The sequence below is a fragment of the Ciconia boyciana genome, chromosome 1 (assembly GCF_034638445.1).
Source record: "Ciconia boyciana chromosome 1, ASM3463844v1, whole genome shotgun sequence".
Taxonomy (NCBI): Eukaryota; Metazoa; Chordata; class Aves; order Ciconiiformes; family Ciconiidae; genus Ciconia; species Ciconia boyciana.
Window position 1 is genome coordinate 42975631 of NC_132934.1, and position 18215 is coordinate 42993845.

Below are 18215 nucleotides of genomic sequence, written 5' to 3' on the forward strand. Positions count from 1 at the left end.
CTAACCAGTTTCATTCAATCCCGATTTTGTAGCCGCTTACGGGTGGTTGTGCACAAGTAAAACCCAGCTGAAAGACAGCAAGTAGCAGATCTTTCCTAGAAACAAGTAATGTACTATTTTAGTGGATTATTGTTGAGGCTAATGCCTGATGTACAAGGAAACGAGCGTGAGATAACGTTTTCAAAATAGACCGCGACACTTTTGCCGCATTGGGTCCATGGTATTCTGATGAGTAATGTCCGTCCTTATCAATGTGACGTGTGATTCATGCCCAGGAGCCGCGCAGCCGTTAGCGGGGTCCAAATGCCAGCCAATGCTGCAGCGCCCACACCATTAAGCGGATCAGCCATCGTTAGCAGATGTAAACCTAAATTTGCTCCCTCGAGAACAGAAAAAAATTGTTTGCCTTGTTTTCACAGCTCTCCCTGAATGAGACAGCCTGGGCAAGAGGGCTTCGGGGTGCAAACATCTTCCTGGGGTGCCACCAGCCCAGCCACGGGGCCAGAGTGGCACTGGTGGCCCTTCATGGACCCCCTGGCACCAGACCTGTGTCTACCTTCCACAGGGCTGTATCCTGACAGCACAGCTATTGCTGGTACCAGCACAGGATCCAGGAGGTCATTTCTGTGCTAAATTAAAATTCTTTTACTCTGGAGACATGTCAGCTCTTCCACGTTGCCAGGCTGGCCAAGCACATGGTATGAATTGCTGCAGGGAAAGCAGTCAGAGACAAGAGGTATATGGAGAAGGGATGCACAACAGGAAAGGTGAAGGCCATATCCAACAGGATTTGGTTGCCCTTGTCCTGATAAGCTGTATAAAAGGTCTGGCACTAAACCCAGCTGGCCTCATGTGAAATGTGTCTTCACAGAAGGCGGAGTGATGCTGAAATACTCGTAGCAGGCCACATCCCATGCCATGAGTGGAAAGAAAATAACTCAAGGCATGAAAAAAATCATGGCATCTTCTGATTAGAAAGATGAGCCATGTTTTCTCTGCCATGGTATACTTGTTCTTATAGTCAATGTTTAAAGTAGCAACAGAAATGCTTTTGTCACACAAAAATAATAGTTTACATCAAAAAAGTTATTTATTTTCTCATTAATTACTCTAGATAGATAGTACATGTCAGGCAAAACCTCAAAATCATATAATTTTTTTCCCAAAAAAATACATTTTTTCTTCACCCAATCCTAGCCTTTTCTTCTCCCATTTCCCTTTCATTCCCCTACCCTCATAATAAAAAAAGTAATGTGGAAAATAAGGAAAATGAGATTATGTATCTAAATAGGTGGAGAACTCCTCAGACCCTTTCACAGCCCAGCCGGGATTTTGGAGTAGAGCAAGGGGGGAGGGAAGCAGCTCAGTCCAGGTTACCTGTGTCGCGTTATGCTCAGGAATTACTTTTTCTTACTCGAAAGAAGTTCCTAGGTAAAAGGAATTTGAGGGTATACCAACATTCTTTCCAACTAGATACTCTCCTTCATGAATCATTTCCTCTGAAGTTAAGGAGATGAGGTACACAACCATATCATTGCACATGCTTGTATAAAAGGTACAAAAGGCCTTTTCTTTTAAAGTTAATAGCAGGAGAATGAAATAATATCTTCTTTTTTACAAGAGAATAGTTTCATTGTTCTGCCCACATACTTTATTTGTTGAACTGACATCTGTAATAGTGAAATGGAAGAGGAAAGGGAAGCGGATGAGAGAAATAAGTGAACTAAAATATTTGGGATAAGCTTTTGGAGAACACTATACAACTATGTTTGAGTAAACTTGACATGATCTCAGTAATAGCACAAATAATCAAACACTGAAGGAAAAAGTCCACCCTGATCTGGTTGCAAATGTTGAACTCTCTCATACATCACCCTTCCTACAGTGTTATTCTAATTTGCTTGCAAGGCTGTTCCCTGAAGGCCCAATTCCCCTTTTTGTGTAGACAAAATTTCCACTGCGGGCTCAGAGAGTCGGTTTTTACTATAATGGGTTTGTTTCCGACACCAGCCCACTGTGCTGGGTTAACTCTTTCAACTTAAATTTGGTTCCTCAGTTTTAGGTGCCCCATGGGGTTCACACCATACAGCTGTGGGTGTGCCAAAAATGTCTACTTCTCAGCAGGGCTGAGCAGTCTTGTCCCCGTCTCCTGCCCGGAGTCCAGGCGAGGTGGCAGCCCCATGGCCTTGCAAGGTATGAACCAACATGTGGGTGAAGAGAGCCTTTACGTCCCCCTTCTACCAGAGCAGACCAACACGTGCCCAACACCAGCATCCCCAAGCCACTGTTGCTGGGGATGAGGTCCTGCCTGCACGAGCACCCTCATAGGGGAATAACTCATGCAGAACGGGGCTGTCCAAAGGGCCAGCAGACATCTGGCTTGGTGGCTCTGCTCCTGCCTCCAGGCACTGGCATTTGTGATGGAGAGAAGGAGGAGGAGGCTGAACTGCAATGGAAAAAAAATACCCCGAGTTTTTCAAAGTTCTGCTGATGAACGCAACAGTCCTGCTTTCCTTCCTTGGATCTTGCTTCCCTGGATCCTTTCCTGCCAAGGGTCTTGCTGAACCAATGAGACTGAGGACCTTGCATAGCAAGTTAGGGGAATTATTGCTGTGCAAGAAAGCTCCCCAAGTTTTGCCAGTATTCCTCAGCAACATCCCTGTTTGTTAAATATTCTCTGGGTGTAATGCGAGGGGTACGTTAATTAGCACGTACATTTTTATGTGGACCAGCTGTCTACTCTGTCCGTTGTCAGAAATGCAAAGTCCTCTGGGAATCCCTATAAGAAAACACACTTCGTCTTCTAGGAACAGAATGGTTTTCTTTTAATATCCATTTCAGCTGTAACTCATTTAGTTTATAAATCTTGACAACAGATTCTGGCCACTGATGTATTGTTTTCTTATGCTAAGCCTTTTTTCTCCTCTCCTTCCTCCTCGGATACCTTATACTCTGTGTTTAAATGTGAGACACAGCTGTCTCTGCCAGCAGGAGTTCACATTATAAAAATCACCAAGATTTACGCAACAGGTGTTCTACCAACCCACTGTGCTAACATTTTCTCCATGCAGTGAAACAATATACTGGGCTGGGATAAAAAATAAATCAAATTAAAAGAAGAAGAAAACATTTGCTGGCTGGAGATTAGACTTGGTGCAACTTCAGCTTAAGAGCTGAGTCTTTATTTTCCTCTTACAGGAAACCTAAATAGCTTCCATAGAAGTGGATGGGTGAAATTGGTCAGGCAGACTATACATAAAGGGGTGAGAACCCTGGGACAAGGCTTAGTAGAAGGAGGATAATTGGGAAGAATCTTCTTTTAAAATATATGCATATCAGTTGTCCTGATGCCACTTCATTGAATAGTCCAGGGACACTTAAGAAGCAGCAGAAACAAGGCCACAGACTAATGCATTTCAACTTCTTGCAACTTTCAGTCCTGTAAGATTTTTCCAGTCCATGATGTGCAGAGCCATGGGTAGAGATTTTTAAGCCTACTGGCTTTTTTTTTTTCTTGTAGTCCCTTTTTGAAGAGCCTTCAGTTACCCACAGACCACAAGTTTAAAACCATTGCTCCAGCCAAACAAGCCTCGTCACTGATGAGAGCTCCTCGTGTCCCCCAAAAGCTGAAAACAGCTACTAATAGTTCTAAAATACATGCTACGTGTATACAGTATATGCATCTATACAGAGTCTATATATAATGTAGAATGTTATTATATTTAGACATGTGATACATAATATTATAGCAAAAATGCCCCTGCTGCCAGGCAGTTGCAGGGAGAGGAGCACTTTAAGTGTTCTATTCAGTGCAGTAAAGAAGCATTCAAAATTGCATACAGTATGTATATAAGAGACACATTGACACTTGGTACTCAAGCTTTCGACTGGATCAGATTAACTGTCCCTTAGGATGCAGGGTTACAAGCTCAGGAAATGCTTGAGCACTTATCTGTATGCTTTATTCTGACAATGTGTTGGGAGGCAGAAAGTGGGGACGGTGAGAAAAACAGCCATTTCATGGGGGAAATGCACGGTACAGAAAATGGCGCCCGAATTCTGGGAGAGGGGTCCTGCTCTTCACACTTAAAACAAAGCCAGATTTGAAGGCTCAAAACCCTTTGCAAAGAGGATTTCCACCCTGGGCACGTCTCCCCATCTCCTGCCTCCCCCTGTGGCCAACGCCAGGTGCTCAAGTTGGCTTAATTCACACTCAGGAGTAGGACCACGCTCCCCCGAGAGCTGTGTGGTTTTAAAGACAGGTGGAGTGTTTCACCCTGCCTTCTCCAAAGAGATTTATGACAAGAGATTTCAAGCACTGAAAGAAGACAAGCTGAAAAGGAAAGCTGAAAAAAATCATCGTTGGCTTACACGCAAGATGGTTGATCCAAAGAGTGATCATACAGAAAAGACGAGCCAGTGCTGACCATGACCATACAGACGTGTGTCCTTAGTGCTGTTAACACATTTAAAGTGCAAAGTCTGGAACATTGTATCCAAATCAGAAGATTCACTATCAAGCCATGTAAATAAAAACATGCCATATTGCTACGACAAGGGGGAAATATGAAAATGTGGAAGCATTTTTGAAGTTTAGTCACTTCATGTTATTGACTTGTGGGTAGCCAGCAGAAAATTGGAGCGTTGTTAAGAAACTGGGCATGGTTCAACCTGGAAGAGCATTGTGCAACTTCAAAATTACCTTATATCCCTTCCTCAATTATTGCTGATCGGTTCAGAAAGATAAACCCGCTGCCTTTCAGTAGGCATAAAGGAAGCAAAACCTCCAAGGGTTACTGTGCACTTGAACAACAGTATCGATAAGGTCCTCAGGGAAATAAAAAGAAGTGTCTCCAGCCAAATGTTGACTGTGAGGATTTAAAACTCTGCTGGAACATGTGTTTCACATTCAAGCTTTTCCTGTGAATTAGCTAGCTGTTCTGAGGATACTGAAGATATATGAGGAAGTCTTAAAGTCCTAAACTGAATGGAGGGATTACATTTGTTAATACTGTGCCACAGAGCTCTAAATTCCTGAGGATGAACAATACCTTCCCACATATGTGACAATTGCCTTTGCGATTTGGGGTGCCTCTTTGCTAATTGCCATGCAGCCATCAGCACTGAAAGCATCCAGCACAGGACATTACATTATTAAGACAACCATTGTCTTTCTGTGGTGATCGGAGGTGGCTATGGATTGCTTTCAGAGGAAACGATCTGGCCTTCAGATGTGTGAAATGCTGAGAGTTCATGCTGCCGGTTATTTTAGAAACATGGAAGTGTCAGTCACCGTCAGCAGGGCGGCAGCAGGACCCGCTCTGCTGGGAGAGCCGCTCGTGCATCGCCTGCCGTGCTCGCAGGAGGCCACAGGTGGGTAGTTTGTTTTGCGCTTTCCGTTCTTAAATAAAGCCTCCTCTCCCTGCTACGTGGTCGGCCTCTCCGGTCGCAATCACAGGCAGGATCACACCACCAGCTCTGCGTCAGCCAGCCAGAGCCTGCCAGCAGCCAAGCTCTCCCCGTGGCTGTGCTGCGTCGGCTAGCACCATCCCCGTGCAGGGAGATGCCACAGAAGATGCTCCTGCTTTGAGCCCAGCAAAGCCCTGCTGCAGTGGGAAGGCTGTAACACACAAGCACAGTGCTTTCCTGGGCAGCCCCCAGCATCGCCGGCTGCCAAGGCAGGTGGGATCCCTGGGCAGGCTCAGCTGGTGGCATCGCGTCTGTAGCGGCGCAGACCCTCTGCTGCCGGGGTCCTCCCCCTGGCTGGCAGCCCTCAGGGTCACTGTAAATGGAGCTGCTTTGGCCAAAGATAAATTATTCCTACAGAGTGTAACACAGCGTAATTTCACAAGGGCAGCCAGGGGCACTTTTTGCCAGCGGCAGAGCACGGTTCAGCCTGTCACTGCCTCTGCCATGGAGAGAGGACTGCCGGTTTCCCCCGGGCTCCCTGCAGCAAGCACAGCACGCTTGGAAGCAGCCTTGGCAGGAGGTCTGAGCCTCCCAGCCCTCCTGCACCTTGGAGTGAGCCCCAGGATCAAGCCCTCCCCTTGCCTACCTTGTCTGCCTGCTGAAAGTGAACCCACCATATGTTATCCCCTTGTAGCTCATCTCCCTTTTAATTAGATTTCCCATCTTACGCTGACAATTACTGCTGTAGGACCGTGGCCTCATGGCAGTGGCGCGAAAGGCCGAGCAGAAAGCCCCATGCGGCTCCAGGAGGATGCTCAGGTGGATGCCCTGTCAGGGAAACAGCTGGGAATATTATTTGGAAGCAGCTCACCCAGGAACCGCCGTCAGCTGACACGCTCCCCTTCTACTTTTAGCCCCTCAAACCTCTGCCCTCTGTCTCGACAAGCGGGGAGATATATGACTCCGGCTTTGGCGGGAACACTCCCGCGCCGGGGAGGGGACGGGATGAGCACGCTTCCCTCGCAGATGTCCGACAGCCGCGAGGGACCAGGCATCCGCAGCACGGGCAGCGCCGGGAACGGTCACGCTCTGCTGCGTCAAATGTGGCCGGACCCTGCCGAGTGCCCGAGAAAGCCCAGCCCGGCTCTTTCCACCTGTCCCAGCGCTGCCAGCCACACGCGTGCCGGGACGAAGGGACGCAAAAGAAACCTCGGGGCGTTTCGGTGAAGAAGGAGCCTGACTCACCACCGCAGCTCCTACTAGTCCTAATGGCAGCAACAGAGAGCACGGGGGAAACAGGGCAGCAAAAATAAATAACTCTACTCTGGAGGAAGTTTTGAATATTTTAGAGCTTGCAGCTGGGCAGCTCTTCTGGAAAACATTTTAATACAGGGAATTAAATGTTTTCCCTGAAAGCCTGCACTAAAACTGGATCTCTTGAGTGAGAAGATGCATCTTTTGGGTGGTAATTTGCTGATGCTATTTCAAAAGTGTTGAGGTGGGTCACGTACAACCTCTCTCAGCATCTCAGTCCTTTTAGTTTTTATGCTCTGCACTGTGGGGATGGGCTCACTCCACGTCTGTGCAGCTCGGAACACAGCCGTACCATATTGACTCCTTGATGTTAATACATAGACAAAGCCCTCTGGCAGCATCACTTCTGCACTCACGTGGAAATTTCATTCCAAGGGGTAATCAGCCTAGCCTCAACTACTCTGTTTTATCGGGTTACTCCCTTTAGGAAAATCTTTCCCCTTCCATAACAAACAGGCATTTCAAATGCAAGCCCGTCTTCCTAACAGAGGAAGGCATGGTAGGATTCCCTCCATCTTTTCGCTACGCAATATTTGATTTACCATGGCAGTCATACATGCGAGTCCTTGCAATACTTCCAGGAGAAGCATGGGTTCTCGCGTACATGGTATATGATACATACAGAGCCTACAGTTTTAAGTAAACAAAGATCTTTGTGACCAGGGATGTGAAATGATGATGGTAAGTTGGCTGCAGAGTTGAAGGGTCACTTAGGACCTGAAGGTCTTTTCCTTGAAGATCGTCGCCGCTCCGGGCTGCTCTTCCATGACTCACTCCGCAAACCAACCTTATTGCCACAGCCAGGAGGAAATGATTCATAAACACTGACCTTTCCCCTTGCCACCCCTGCAAAATGAAGTCTATGTATAAGCACTCACAGAGCTGGAGCCATGGGAATTACAACTAGATAAACGATCCACTGACAACAACATCACGCAACTGCTTCCCTGCCTGTGCTAACAGTGGAGATGTTTGCTGTGAGCTGGGCACACTTACAGAAGAACAGATTTGGGGCGAAACAGAACAATTAGGCAAGGAGAAGGTGAATCAGAACGGGCAAGGCTGGGAAGAAAGAGTCAGAGCTGGATGAAATCCCTTGGTGTCCTCTTTGCAGATACTTCGAAGTCAATGTCTTGTAGAAAAATAGACACACTTAGAGTTAATAAAGGCGATATCATTCATGCCACACTCAGACCATGGGATTCACAGTGGCAGATCAGCAGTCATTGAAGAATAATATTGCTTTGTTGTTACTTGCAACATCCTCAGGACATAGGATGCCCAGCCCTGGGTGACCAGCCTGCTGTCAACATGCTGCACAGACGCAAGGTGATGAGGGGCTGTGACCCAAAGTGCTCTCAGCCCATGCTCCTGTCTCCAGGGGTGGGTGCAGCAGATGGGAGGCAAACACGAGGGGGAAGGAAAGATTCCTCTTCGTCTCCCTTGTGAACCACCCTCACGACCTAGGAGGTCCTTACCGCTTCCAGCCAGACCTCTCATTGAAACTTCCCAGTTTAAACATCCAGGAATTGGTTTCAGTCTGAATACAATCAAAATGAACCAGGGTTTCCATTTCTTTGTCATGCCCTGTTGGGCTCGACCCCTGCCCAGCAGAGCGGTATTCCCAGGGCTTGCAGCATGCCTCATACAGGTATAACCAGAAAGGGCTGATTAAACTGGCAGGACCGTCACCGGGAGCTGGCAAATAAGACTTGCTCCTTAGTTTTAAGTCTGTACTTCTATGAGGAACTGCCACAGAGGAAGACAGTAATGGCAAACTGTTCACTCTCCTTTCGTGAGTGTTGCCTCTAATGACTAGGTGTCCAGGTATGAGTCACTCTTCACGGACCAGAGACAATGGACCCTCCACCTTTGGACGCAGTGACTGCAGACGGAGGGTGTTACAGCCCACGTGTGCTCGTAGGGAAAGCATCAGTCTTTAGAGATGGGAATTTTCTTCAAGCTGAAATGTTAGGGCCGGCCCCAGCTCTGGCACATAGCTGTGGCTAACCTGTGGCGGGGCGGGCAGCTGGCCCCAGCACAGCATGCTGCCGCAGGCACTGCTGTGCCGAGGTTTGGGGCGGCAGCCCCCCACGCAGCATCGTCCTGGCACACCTCCAGGCAGCCAGCTCCCCAGCCGACCAGCCCCACAGCCACCGGCGTGGGGACGGGGACATGCAGCGAGGGCAGGGCATGTAGGACCATGGGGAAACCTCACCCCGTGCAAAGGTGGATTAAGCGCCCGCTCCTGCTCCCAGCGCCCCACGATGAATTTGGACTCTCGCTTGTTTCCCCCAGCATTGGCAATGTCTTTGCAAAGGAGGAGGCGGCTGTGAAATCACCCTAAGCGTGGGGTGCACGGGGTGCTGGCTGCCCCGGTGCAGGTGGCTGCCCCGGTGCAGGCGGCTGCCCCGGTGCAGGCGGCTGCCTGGCAGAGCATCCCCAGGGCAGCCGTGTGGGGTACACCACCGCCTCCTCCGTGGCCCCGCTCCCTGGGAAGCAGCTGCCCCGTGCAGCTCTCCTCACAGGCTGCGTGGGACAGCGTGTCAGGGCTTGCAGGCAGCCTCAGGGATAGACGGCATAAACATGACCCTGTTAGCAGGGGCTGGCTCAGAGGCAGGGTGAGCAACAGAGGAGAAGACAGCTCGGTAATTATTTATACTGCGCAGAGAAAAGACTTATTAGGCGGCTGTTGGCAAGCAAGCGGAGCTACCAAGATGAGCCAGACTTTGTGGTTTAAGAGCAGCTCTGGGGAGCCAGCGACCGAGAGCAGCGTTTCAGCCACTTGGTGCCGTACGGCATGCGGCTCTGGTAGCACGACGGAGGTCTACCTTCCCCTCCGCCGCCCTCGAGAAGCACGTTCCCAACTGCGGCATCCCACGGCGGAGCAGTGCCCTGGCCCCATCGGTGCCTGCCAGGTGAGCGAGGCCAGCGAGGCTGCAGCTGGGGTAGCGGCAGCCTGGGAAGCCCAGGAGGGGACAAACAGGTCCCTTTGGGCAGAGCTCTCAGGGCAGCCATGGGTGCCTTCCCCCGAGGGGCTGACGAGGGCAGCCCTAGGCTTTGCTCCTTTGCGTGGTGCTGTGTGGGTGCGTGGCAGTTCTGCAAAGCGAAAGCAAACAGGCTCGAGCAGGGACCAAGCTACACCGCAGTCAGGAGGCTGGGGAGCCAATTCCCACCCTTGGGGCAAATTTTGAGCAGGTGTTGGCACATCAGGATTTGCACAGGTTTCACTTGAGCAGGAGCAGCCTGGGTCTGTTGTTGCAGACTGCCCATTCCTTTCGGTACGTGCTCTCTCCTAGGATGTTAGCTGATGCTGCCATACTTGTTTTTCTCACATTTTTCTTATCAGTAGCATGAGAAACAACTCATAAAACTCTGTTAACAGCAATTTCTACAATGTTCTTGAAAAGAGGCCAATGGCTATTCCTCCTGCAGAGAAACAGAAGTAATGAGAAAGATGGCAGACTTTGATCATTAATGAGGAATGTCTATTTCGTTACCACTGACCAATTTTGAATTCACATAGACGATCAGGAAAGGGGAGCTGTGTTGAAATGGCTGCTACAGACTCGAGCCCAGGCCAGATGTCCCTTCAACTGCGGACCATGTGTCAAACAAGCTCTTTCTTCAACATCTAAACAACCACTGGAGCTTCCAAAGTGGGCTCTGCACCTTCCTCCGGGACCTACAAGACCCAATTGTCAGAAATCAGTGTATGATCATGAAATCAGAGGGTGAATACCTGAGTATCTGATACTTTCCCTTTTTGGTGCCTGCCTCTCCTTCTCCCAATAATCAAGGAGCTAAAACAAATTGTGACAAATGCAACTGAATTTTTAATGGTTTTTTTCATATTGGCAATTGAATAGGAGCCCAAACTTCCTGTTTTGATGCCAGACTTTCTAAAGGGACAAGTTCTTCACTGAAGTCAATGAAATTTTGTCACAGACTTCAGCAGTGCCATAATTTCACCCCCAGAGCTTTATTTTCCTGAATGCCCCGGTGGTTTGCTATAGCTGTTCCTTCTAAATATTCGGAAAGGTTTAATCAGTGCTGTTACCATGGCAAAGGCGGCTGCACCAGAAGAACCAGGAGCACGTTGGCTCCAGGGGGAAGTGGTCTCCATAAGATTGGGTGGCACTCAGCTGAGGAAAGCCAGGTTCGGTCTTTGCTAAAGCCTCCACCAGCGTGTTTTGAAGACTATTGGAAAGACTCCCTTGGATATCAGTATAGTATCTTATTACAAGGCTGGGGAGGGGCAGGGAGAGGCCCTGGTGTCCCGTAGCCTCGAGACCTTTACATGGAGCCACTGCTTTTGAGGTCACCGTGCTTCTCAAGCCATTTCACCAATGCATCGCTCCCACTGAAGGACCGAGCCTCTCCATGTGCCGCTGGGTAACGCTCAGGCTGGAGGGCAAATGTTAAGGTATGGCATGCCCTTCCCTCTGGGGCAGACTGCGTGATCAGGAGATCATATTGCCGAGGAGGCCATGCAGTTAATCAGAGGAAGGGGTATGAAGTACGCAGCCTCCTCCACTGTTCGCTTTCCATCGACATGCATAATGACTGCCAGCAGCAAATCCATCCTCCGCAGAAAAGTCTTGCAGGGTGCCAGGGGACCACAGAGGAGGAATCTGAGCTATTTCTTGATGTCTCCATCAGGGACTCACCTCCTTCACAGGCACCTGGGCACTGGTACCTGCCAGGGAGCCCTCAATGCCCCACCGCTCCTGTGACCCGCCCTGGGGGTGCACACATTTCCACTTCTGTGCACACCTCCACGCACACAGACGTACAGGCTTTAACTTTGCAAGTGGAGCAGACCCCAGAGCTTTGCAATCCTCAAATATGAAAAATTCTGGTGACAAATGCTCTCCACGTCCTGAGCTACAAGATGTACGAATGACAGCTTCTCAAGGGTGGGCAGTTATTGAACATCTCTGGCTGCTCAATAGACTAATTTTTCCTCATTCCCGGCGCTTCACTTGTGCACGTCTATGAACACGAAGGATTTGAACACCCTGAGTAGGTGGCGTGCAAACCTGGGGGCTGGAGATCTCTTTGAAGCTGCCGATAAACTTAAATGCAAGGTTTCTTGGAAGAGGGAGAGGAAGTATACAAAAATTGAGCTTTCCTCTTCAAAAAGCCGTTAAAGGATGTGAAGGGAGAAGAGCAACAGGGTTCCTAAAAGCTGAGGATTTTTATGGGCTGGGAGTGGGCAGCAATTAAAAGAGCTGACTGCAGTTCTGAGCTATTTAGCCTACTGACATTGTAGCATCTATAGCAACACTATTAAAGAGACCAACAGCAGTGAAATGCAGATACAGCTTTCTGGTGTCATGTAGTCAACATCTGGGAGCTGAAACCAGCTGTATCTTGGTGCCTTCATGTACAGGAACAGGGGTGTGACTCATGAGGACTCCTAAATCTGGGCTAACACTGCCAGCTCCAGAGAAAGCCATGCTTTTAGGAGTTGGGCACCTGCATAAGTATCACACTGAGCAAGGTCCCCACCCTCTGACATGCATTTCTCCATGAACTGGGAATTCTTTAGGTTATAAAAGCATTTTTCTTTTCCAAATGGTACATACAAACCTTGCCACCCTGAGCCTGCCTCTCCCAGGCTGCAGGTCAGGGAGCTACTGGATTTTACAGCAGCTGCGTAAAGTCAAGGTTAAAGAAAGGCCACAAGGCATAAGATGGGAAGACCCGTTAAGAGTATCACGTAAATAAACTGTGCTTTTAGACCTGTGCTTGCTTTCAGGGCACCTTAACTCACTCTTGCCTGCAGCAGAAAGACAGCAATGACAGCGGCAAAGGCAAACCAGGTTTTACCTTAATCAATCACATGCGGGAAGCGATGTTAGCAGCTGTGAGAGGGGAAGCAGAATCCCATCTCCTTAACGTCTGCAAATGCTTTTCAATGACTGCAAAGATGTGGTAATAAAAAAAGACAGCCCTGAAGGACATCAGTGCAGGATTGCCATTGTAGGGCTTTGCCTACCAAGTACCCCTGGGCCAGTTCGGGGCAGGCTGTGACAGCTGAATTAAGAGCAAGCCCCAGCTATGCTGGAGTTTCATTTTACAAGGGCAAACCTAATAGAAGATGGCTGCGTACAGACCGAGCAGAGGACATACCTGTGGCTGCTCAAGGGCTACCGTATCTTTACAAGGCACTAGCCTCATCAGTGAGGCACACAAAATGGATGGCAGAACAGCTGCTGGCATCGTGGTTTGCAAACCTCTCCCACTAAATGCTGCATGGCAAACTCAGAGATGAGGAAGGGAAAAGAGGGCTGAGGAAAGACTAAGCATATCCAGAGCTCAGCAAAACTAAATTACTTCTCCCGAATTCAGCTTGATTTAAGGTTTTGACTTCATTTTGAGTGAATGCATTGAGAAAAAATCCTTAAGTGAATGCTCTGAAAATTAACCATTAAATCCTCTCGGATCCAATTAAATTAAAACATTAGGAAATCAAAGCCAGGAAAATGATCTTCATAGCCATGCCAGCTTTGCAGATATATATATATATATAACCTTTCCTTTTATGCAAGCTTTGTATTGTGTTAGAGCCCTGCCATTGCCCAGAACAATTAAATACTAAAATTAGGGCTAACTGCGTAAGCCCCGTGAGCAAGGGTAAGTGCTTTGGCAGCAAGAGATTGCTGCAGATTTTCAGCTAACAGGAAAATGACCAAATTGTTTAGAATTACCTTTGGGAAAAGAAAATACCTTTTGGTAGGTGGCTCCGTGGCCGAAACATGGAGAATTAGGGAAAACCTAGGAAGAAAAAAAGACTCCAACCCTGCAAATCAAGGTACCAAGCATGGGCGCTACATTCCCACCTCTGGGCTGGCTAGCAGGGCACCGGGCAAGGGGACCTCTGTTCTCGAGATACAACCAAAATGCTTATCTCGCACTTTCAGCTCAGAGCACCTTCCCCCCAGCCCCAGTTCAAGACAGGTCAGTGGAGCTGTTCCTGAGGTTATTAACAGCAGAACTGCAGGGATGAAGGTGCTTCGGAGACCCCTGCTAAGCTTTCTGGAGAAGCCCTTGTTCAGCTGCTCGTTCCCCATGCTAGCACTCGCAAAACCGTGGCGAGGAACGGCAGCATTGGTGAAGCCTCCAGCAAGGCAGTGGCATGGCACATCCCTGGAGGGCTAGCAAGCACCTTCAAGACCACTTATGACAAAGCCCGTTCCTCTTCCACGTGCACAGAGGCCTTCAGAGCAGGAGTCACCCAGGAAGGCTTCTCTGATCAGATGTAACCAGCACCAGCAGGATGGAGGCGAGCCCCGAGCCCTCCCGGCTGCCTGCCCTGAGTCACCCCCGAGGCAGCTCCTGCCCGGCAAAGCCCCTCCTCGGCCTCCCTCCAGATGACTAAGGACGACGAGGGAGGTGGCAGGGAGCTGATCGCCCTGTGGCTGCAGTTTCACAACACGAGACGTCTGCGGGCCATGACTGTGAGCTGCTTAAGCCCTCAGGAAAACAGAGGAACAATTTCCAAATTGTTTGGGAGTGATTGTAGCAGCTTCCCTGGGGCTGTGCTAAGTGCTCCGTTGCAGCTGCTGCTCTTAACTGGCTCTGGGCTAATTCTTAAACACAGGAGCAGGCCCACAGATGAGCTGCAGAAGTGATCTCAGTTTCATGCCAGACACATCCATCCAGCGAGACGTCATCCTTCCTTTTATGTAAGCTACTATCTTCTCTTTAACAAGGAGAATGGAGGGAAAATGGCTTATTGTTGATAATTATCATCATTTTATAACGTCTTGCTGCCCTCTCAGCCACCAGGTACCCCTCTCCCTTCGCACCCAACCACTTAGCTTGTGCCCACAGAATCATAGCAGTTGCTTTGGGCTCTGCAGCTTCATAGGTCTGACTCCACCTCTGCTCAGAAAGAGATCGGCCGACCATTCCTCTCCGTCTTCCTCGGCTCTGGAGCGACAGTTGGTCTATTTTAGAGCCCCCCTCCCGAAACGGCAGCCTTTTCCCAGGCCAGCTGGACGCCCTGGTGAGGAATGCTGACAATCTGCAGTCCGGGAGCGGAGCTGTCAGCGTTACTTCCCTACTGCTGAGCCCTCAGTCATCACTTGCACGAAGGATAAGTATGCAGCCCGCTGCCTTGTGACAAGAGCTGTGACTTTGTTTAGGAGCCAAGCACTAGGAATGAGTACCAGGGAAACGTGGCTTAGTGGAACAGGAAATATTGACAATCTGTGATAAAAATGAAAAAAGCAGCCAGTACAAGCCTAACTCAGCTGGAGGCACCACTCTATGACTGGCTAAGAGTAGTGGCAGCCCCAAAGAGCCAATAAAGAATTAGCTTTTCCACTTCAAGGCTGACTTTTAAAAGAAGGGAGTAATTTCTCTCATGTTCATCTGCGTACAAGAAAAGCCCCTAGCAAGGTCATCTGCTTATTGCAGTAACCGCTGGCACAGGAAAGGCCATGGAGGAGTTTTCAGCTCCACAGACGGTTTAAGGCGTTGTTGCGAAAGCCCACAGAGATAGACTCACACAGCTCCATCGCCCTCCGGCAGCGGGCTGGGATAAGCCGGTTGTCTATGAGCTACTACAGCTTTGTGCATCAATCAGGTTTTTTTCTGGTAGAAAAACACGTGATTGGGATAAGTGTTTCTGGCTAAAAGGATTTCTCTCAAAACTCCTTATTTCTGAGTGAAATGGGCAAGTGATAGCAGAATGGTAGAGAGAAGAAAATCGTTCTCCTCTTTTTTTTTTTTTTTTCCCCTTCCCTTTGTGTGTTTTAGTTAAGGCAGTTAACAGGCTGGAAAAGCTGCATTAACGCTGGTTTCATATCTATACAGTCCTTTCACGTTATTATGGGGCTGATAACCTCTCTTTGTCCTTGTAATCTGCATTAAATAGAAGAGCTTAATCACTCCAGAAATGGGTAACAACTCACAGATCCCTTAGCTCTTACTATGCTGTTTGCACAACGCCTAGTGCTGGGAATAACCAGAAGCTGATTTAATAATCTGAAGTCATCCAAAGGCTCTGCTAAATCCCATGTGAAACGTGTTTTGTCTTGCTCTTATCTCCACCAGGCGAGTAGCTGCATCACAACGACTTTTTTAATGCTGGAACTTACCTGACAGGGCAGTCACTCATTTGGGTCTCCATCCAAGGACCTATGGCACCGGCTTGGATGCTGCATTTGCAGTTGGCTCTAAGGAAGGTCCCTACCAAGCACAGAAAATGAAGTAGCCTCTGCTGCGAGAGGCAGCATTTCTCACGCAGGGAAGGGGACCCTGCCTACGGGCACTTACGGGCGGACGCTGCTCTCCGTCTCCCGAGGCACGACCTTGGGCAGGCGGCACAGGCTCTCCGGTCCCGAGTTTCCTCTTCTCCAAAATAGAGATATGATATACAAGTGGGCTGAGAGCCTTGCAGAGAGGTGCTATCGCCGGTACAGGGAGTTATCGTCCCCAGGCCCGGGTCCAAAGCACACAGCAACATGAAGGAGAGCCGTTCCCTCAAAGGACCCTGGCTCTGGCACCCAAGCCAAGAACAGGTTGGATTTGTTCTGCGAGGGAGTCGCAGGTTCACTGTTGTTACTACACACCGTACTTTTACCTTTGTAAACGGCAGTAGGTGCAAAAGATCCTGAACACTGAGTGACAAAAACCAACAAAAATTACAGTTAATGAAATAATCCCCTCCTAAACAGTATATGACCCAATTCTTGAGCCTCCTGCAAGTTATAATCAAAACCATATGTAGTCATAAATATCAGAAATATTTACAAAACACTGACAAGATCTTAAAAACAAAAGCAGTGATTTCCTCATGTCGCTGGAAGCCTTACAAAATGTGGCGTAAATTATCTCATTTAAAATATTCTGCTGACCACAGAGCACTGTATGCTTCATTGTAACAGTTAGTCATTCTATACATATTTACTGGTTCAGTTAATCTACTATGGCTGGTTACAAACTATTGCAAGACAAAGATTATGAAGTAGGGTCAATAAAAATTTTGTTTATGCGAAATCCACTGTTGTCATAGCACCATTTTATACAAAAGGTAAATCAAACCCCCATCCAAACAACCACTTCCCCTGCACTGGTGGCTGGCACCGCTAGAGACATCTAGCAGAATGACTTGGAAGGGCTGTAAAATTGGCCAATTTAAAGTGGCCGCAAAATGTCTCTGCTTTGATGTTTTTCTAAAAACCTAAACAAAACAAAAAAAATCCCAAGCACTTAAGCACAGAAGCCTCATCTCTGGCTTTGCCTACAAAGTCTCCTAAGGAAAATTTGTAGGTGCTGCAATCGAACCAGGCTGTTGATGCAGCGCACGAGCTTCACGTGGGTGCCAGCTAGCAATACAACCTCATTTCCCAGCGCCTCACCCAGGAGCTGATACCCCTTTTCCTCGTAAATTCAGTGTGCAACATCAGGCCAAGACCCCACAAGTAACTGAGCCCCATCATGAGGCCCCAAGCAGCTCCCAGGTCCTTTGGGAGTCAGGACACCTTGAAGGTGTTCAGATCTTAGCAGGACCAAAGTCACTGTCTTTTGCTCTGCTCATCTTCAGCACGGAAGGCAGGAAGCAACGCTGTGAGCGGCACGTAGCAGTTGCGTGGTGTTTCCAGGGTCCTTACCACACACATCAAAAATCCCCCAGTGGAAAGACAGAAAAAACATTATCACGAACACCCATAATACTGTTTATAACTTTATAAATTAGAAATAAGCTTTTTTTAAAAGACTTAAGTTGACAGTCTTCACAACAGTCGATTTAAAAAAAAATATGGGTAGGTGAGGAAAGTCATTTAGGCACTTTCTAGGAAGGGCTGAGGTGTTCCTGCTTAGAAACAGGCAGTCAAACAAGTAAAGGCTTTAGCTTAGTTCTGATTTGGGTTCAATTACAAAGAAAATTGTTCCATTTCAGCTGTGCTGTGAATTCAATGAAATTGCAAGAAACCGTTCTGAGCTAGATTTTGTTTCAGAGGGGAAAGAAGACATTTAGATTGATCTTCTTTCATATTTTATTTTGCCTGGAAAACATAAGCATTATTCCATCTTCTTAGTCCTCTCACCCTTATTCCCTTGGAAAAGATGAACGACCAGAACGTCAGTGTTATCCTGATCACCACACTATCACTACTGGCACAGGTTATGGGCAAAGGTCTTGCTTCTGGGGTTTTATTCCTGGGTTTTCTAAACAGAAAAAGAGAAGCAGCCCCCATTTTTGCAAAAGGTCAAAATCTGTCTTAGTCTGGAAAAATTCCTGTTGATTTCAATGGCTTTTGAATTGGGGCCAGATTTTATCTCTGTACCTCACATTGATCCCCAAGTTTCAGCATTCTTCCTATCCTACTTTGGATCAGAGAAAACTTTTGAGAAAATCCAATTAAGACAATATTCCCCACTAGGAAAATAATGGCTCAGTTTCTAGGACCACTTCATATGTACCATGAATATGTGAGCAGCCTTATTTTATATCCTTAGTCAAAACTTAAAGC

At 48.1% G+C, this 18215-nt stretch overlaps 2 long non-coding RNA genes across 3 annotated transcripts; one reads left to right on the plus strand and one right to left on the minus strand.

The window, feature by feature from the left end:
- Window positions 1-843: 843 nt before the first annotated feature.
- LOC140652704 (uncharacterized) lies at window positions 844-14806 on the minus strand. 2 transcript variants are annotated; one of them, XR_012042925.1, is made up of 3 exons: window positions 14615-14806; window positions 10231-10408; window positions 844-10152 (listed from the first exon to the last, which is right to left on the minus strand). It is a non-coding gene; the product is annotated as an uncharacterized lncRNA (long non-coding RNA). The 2 variants fall into 2 exon arrangements; XR_012042926.1 differs by lacking the exon at window positions 14615-14806 and adding an exon at window positions 13459-13704.
- On the plus strand, window positions 9149-16849 carry LOC140652701 (uncharacterized). The gene is made up of 3 exons (XR_012042924.1): window positions 9149-9641; window positions 10250-14417; window positions 14514-16849. It is a non-coding gene; the product is annotated as an uncharacterized lncRNA (long non-coding RNA).
- Window positions 16850-18215: the final 1366 nt, after the last annotated feature.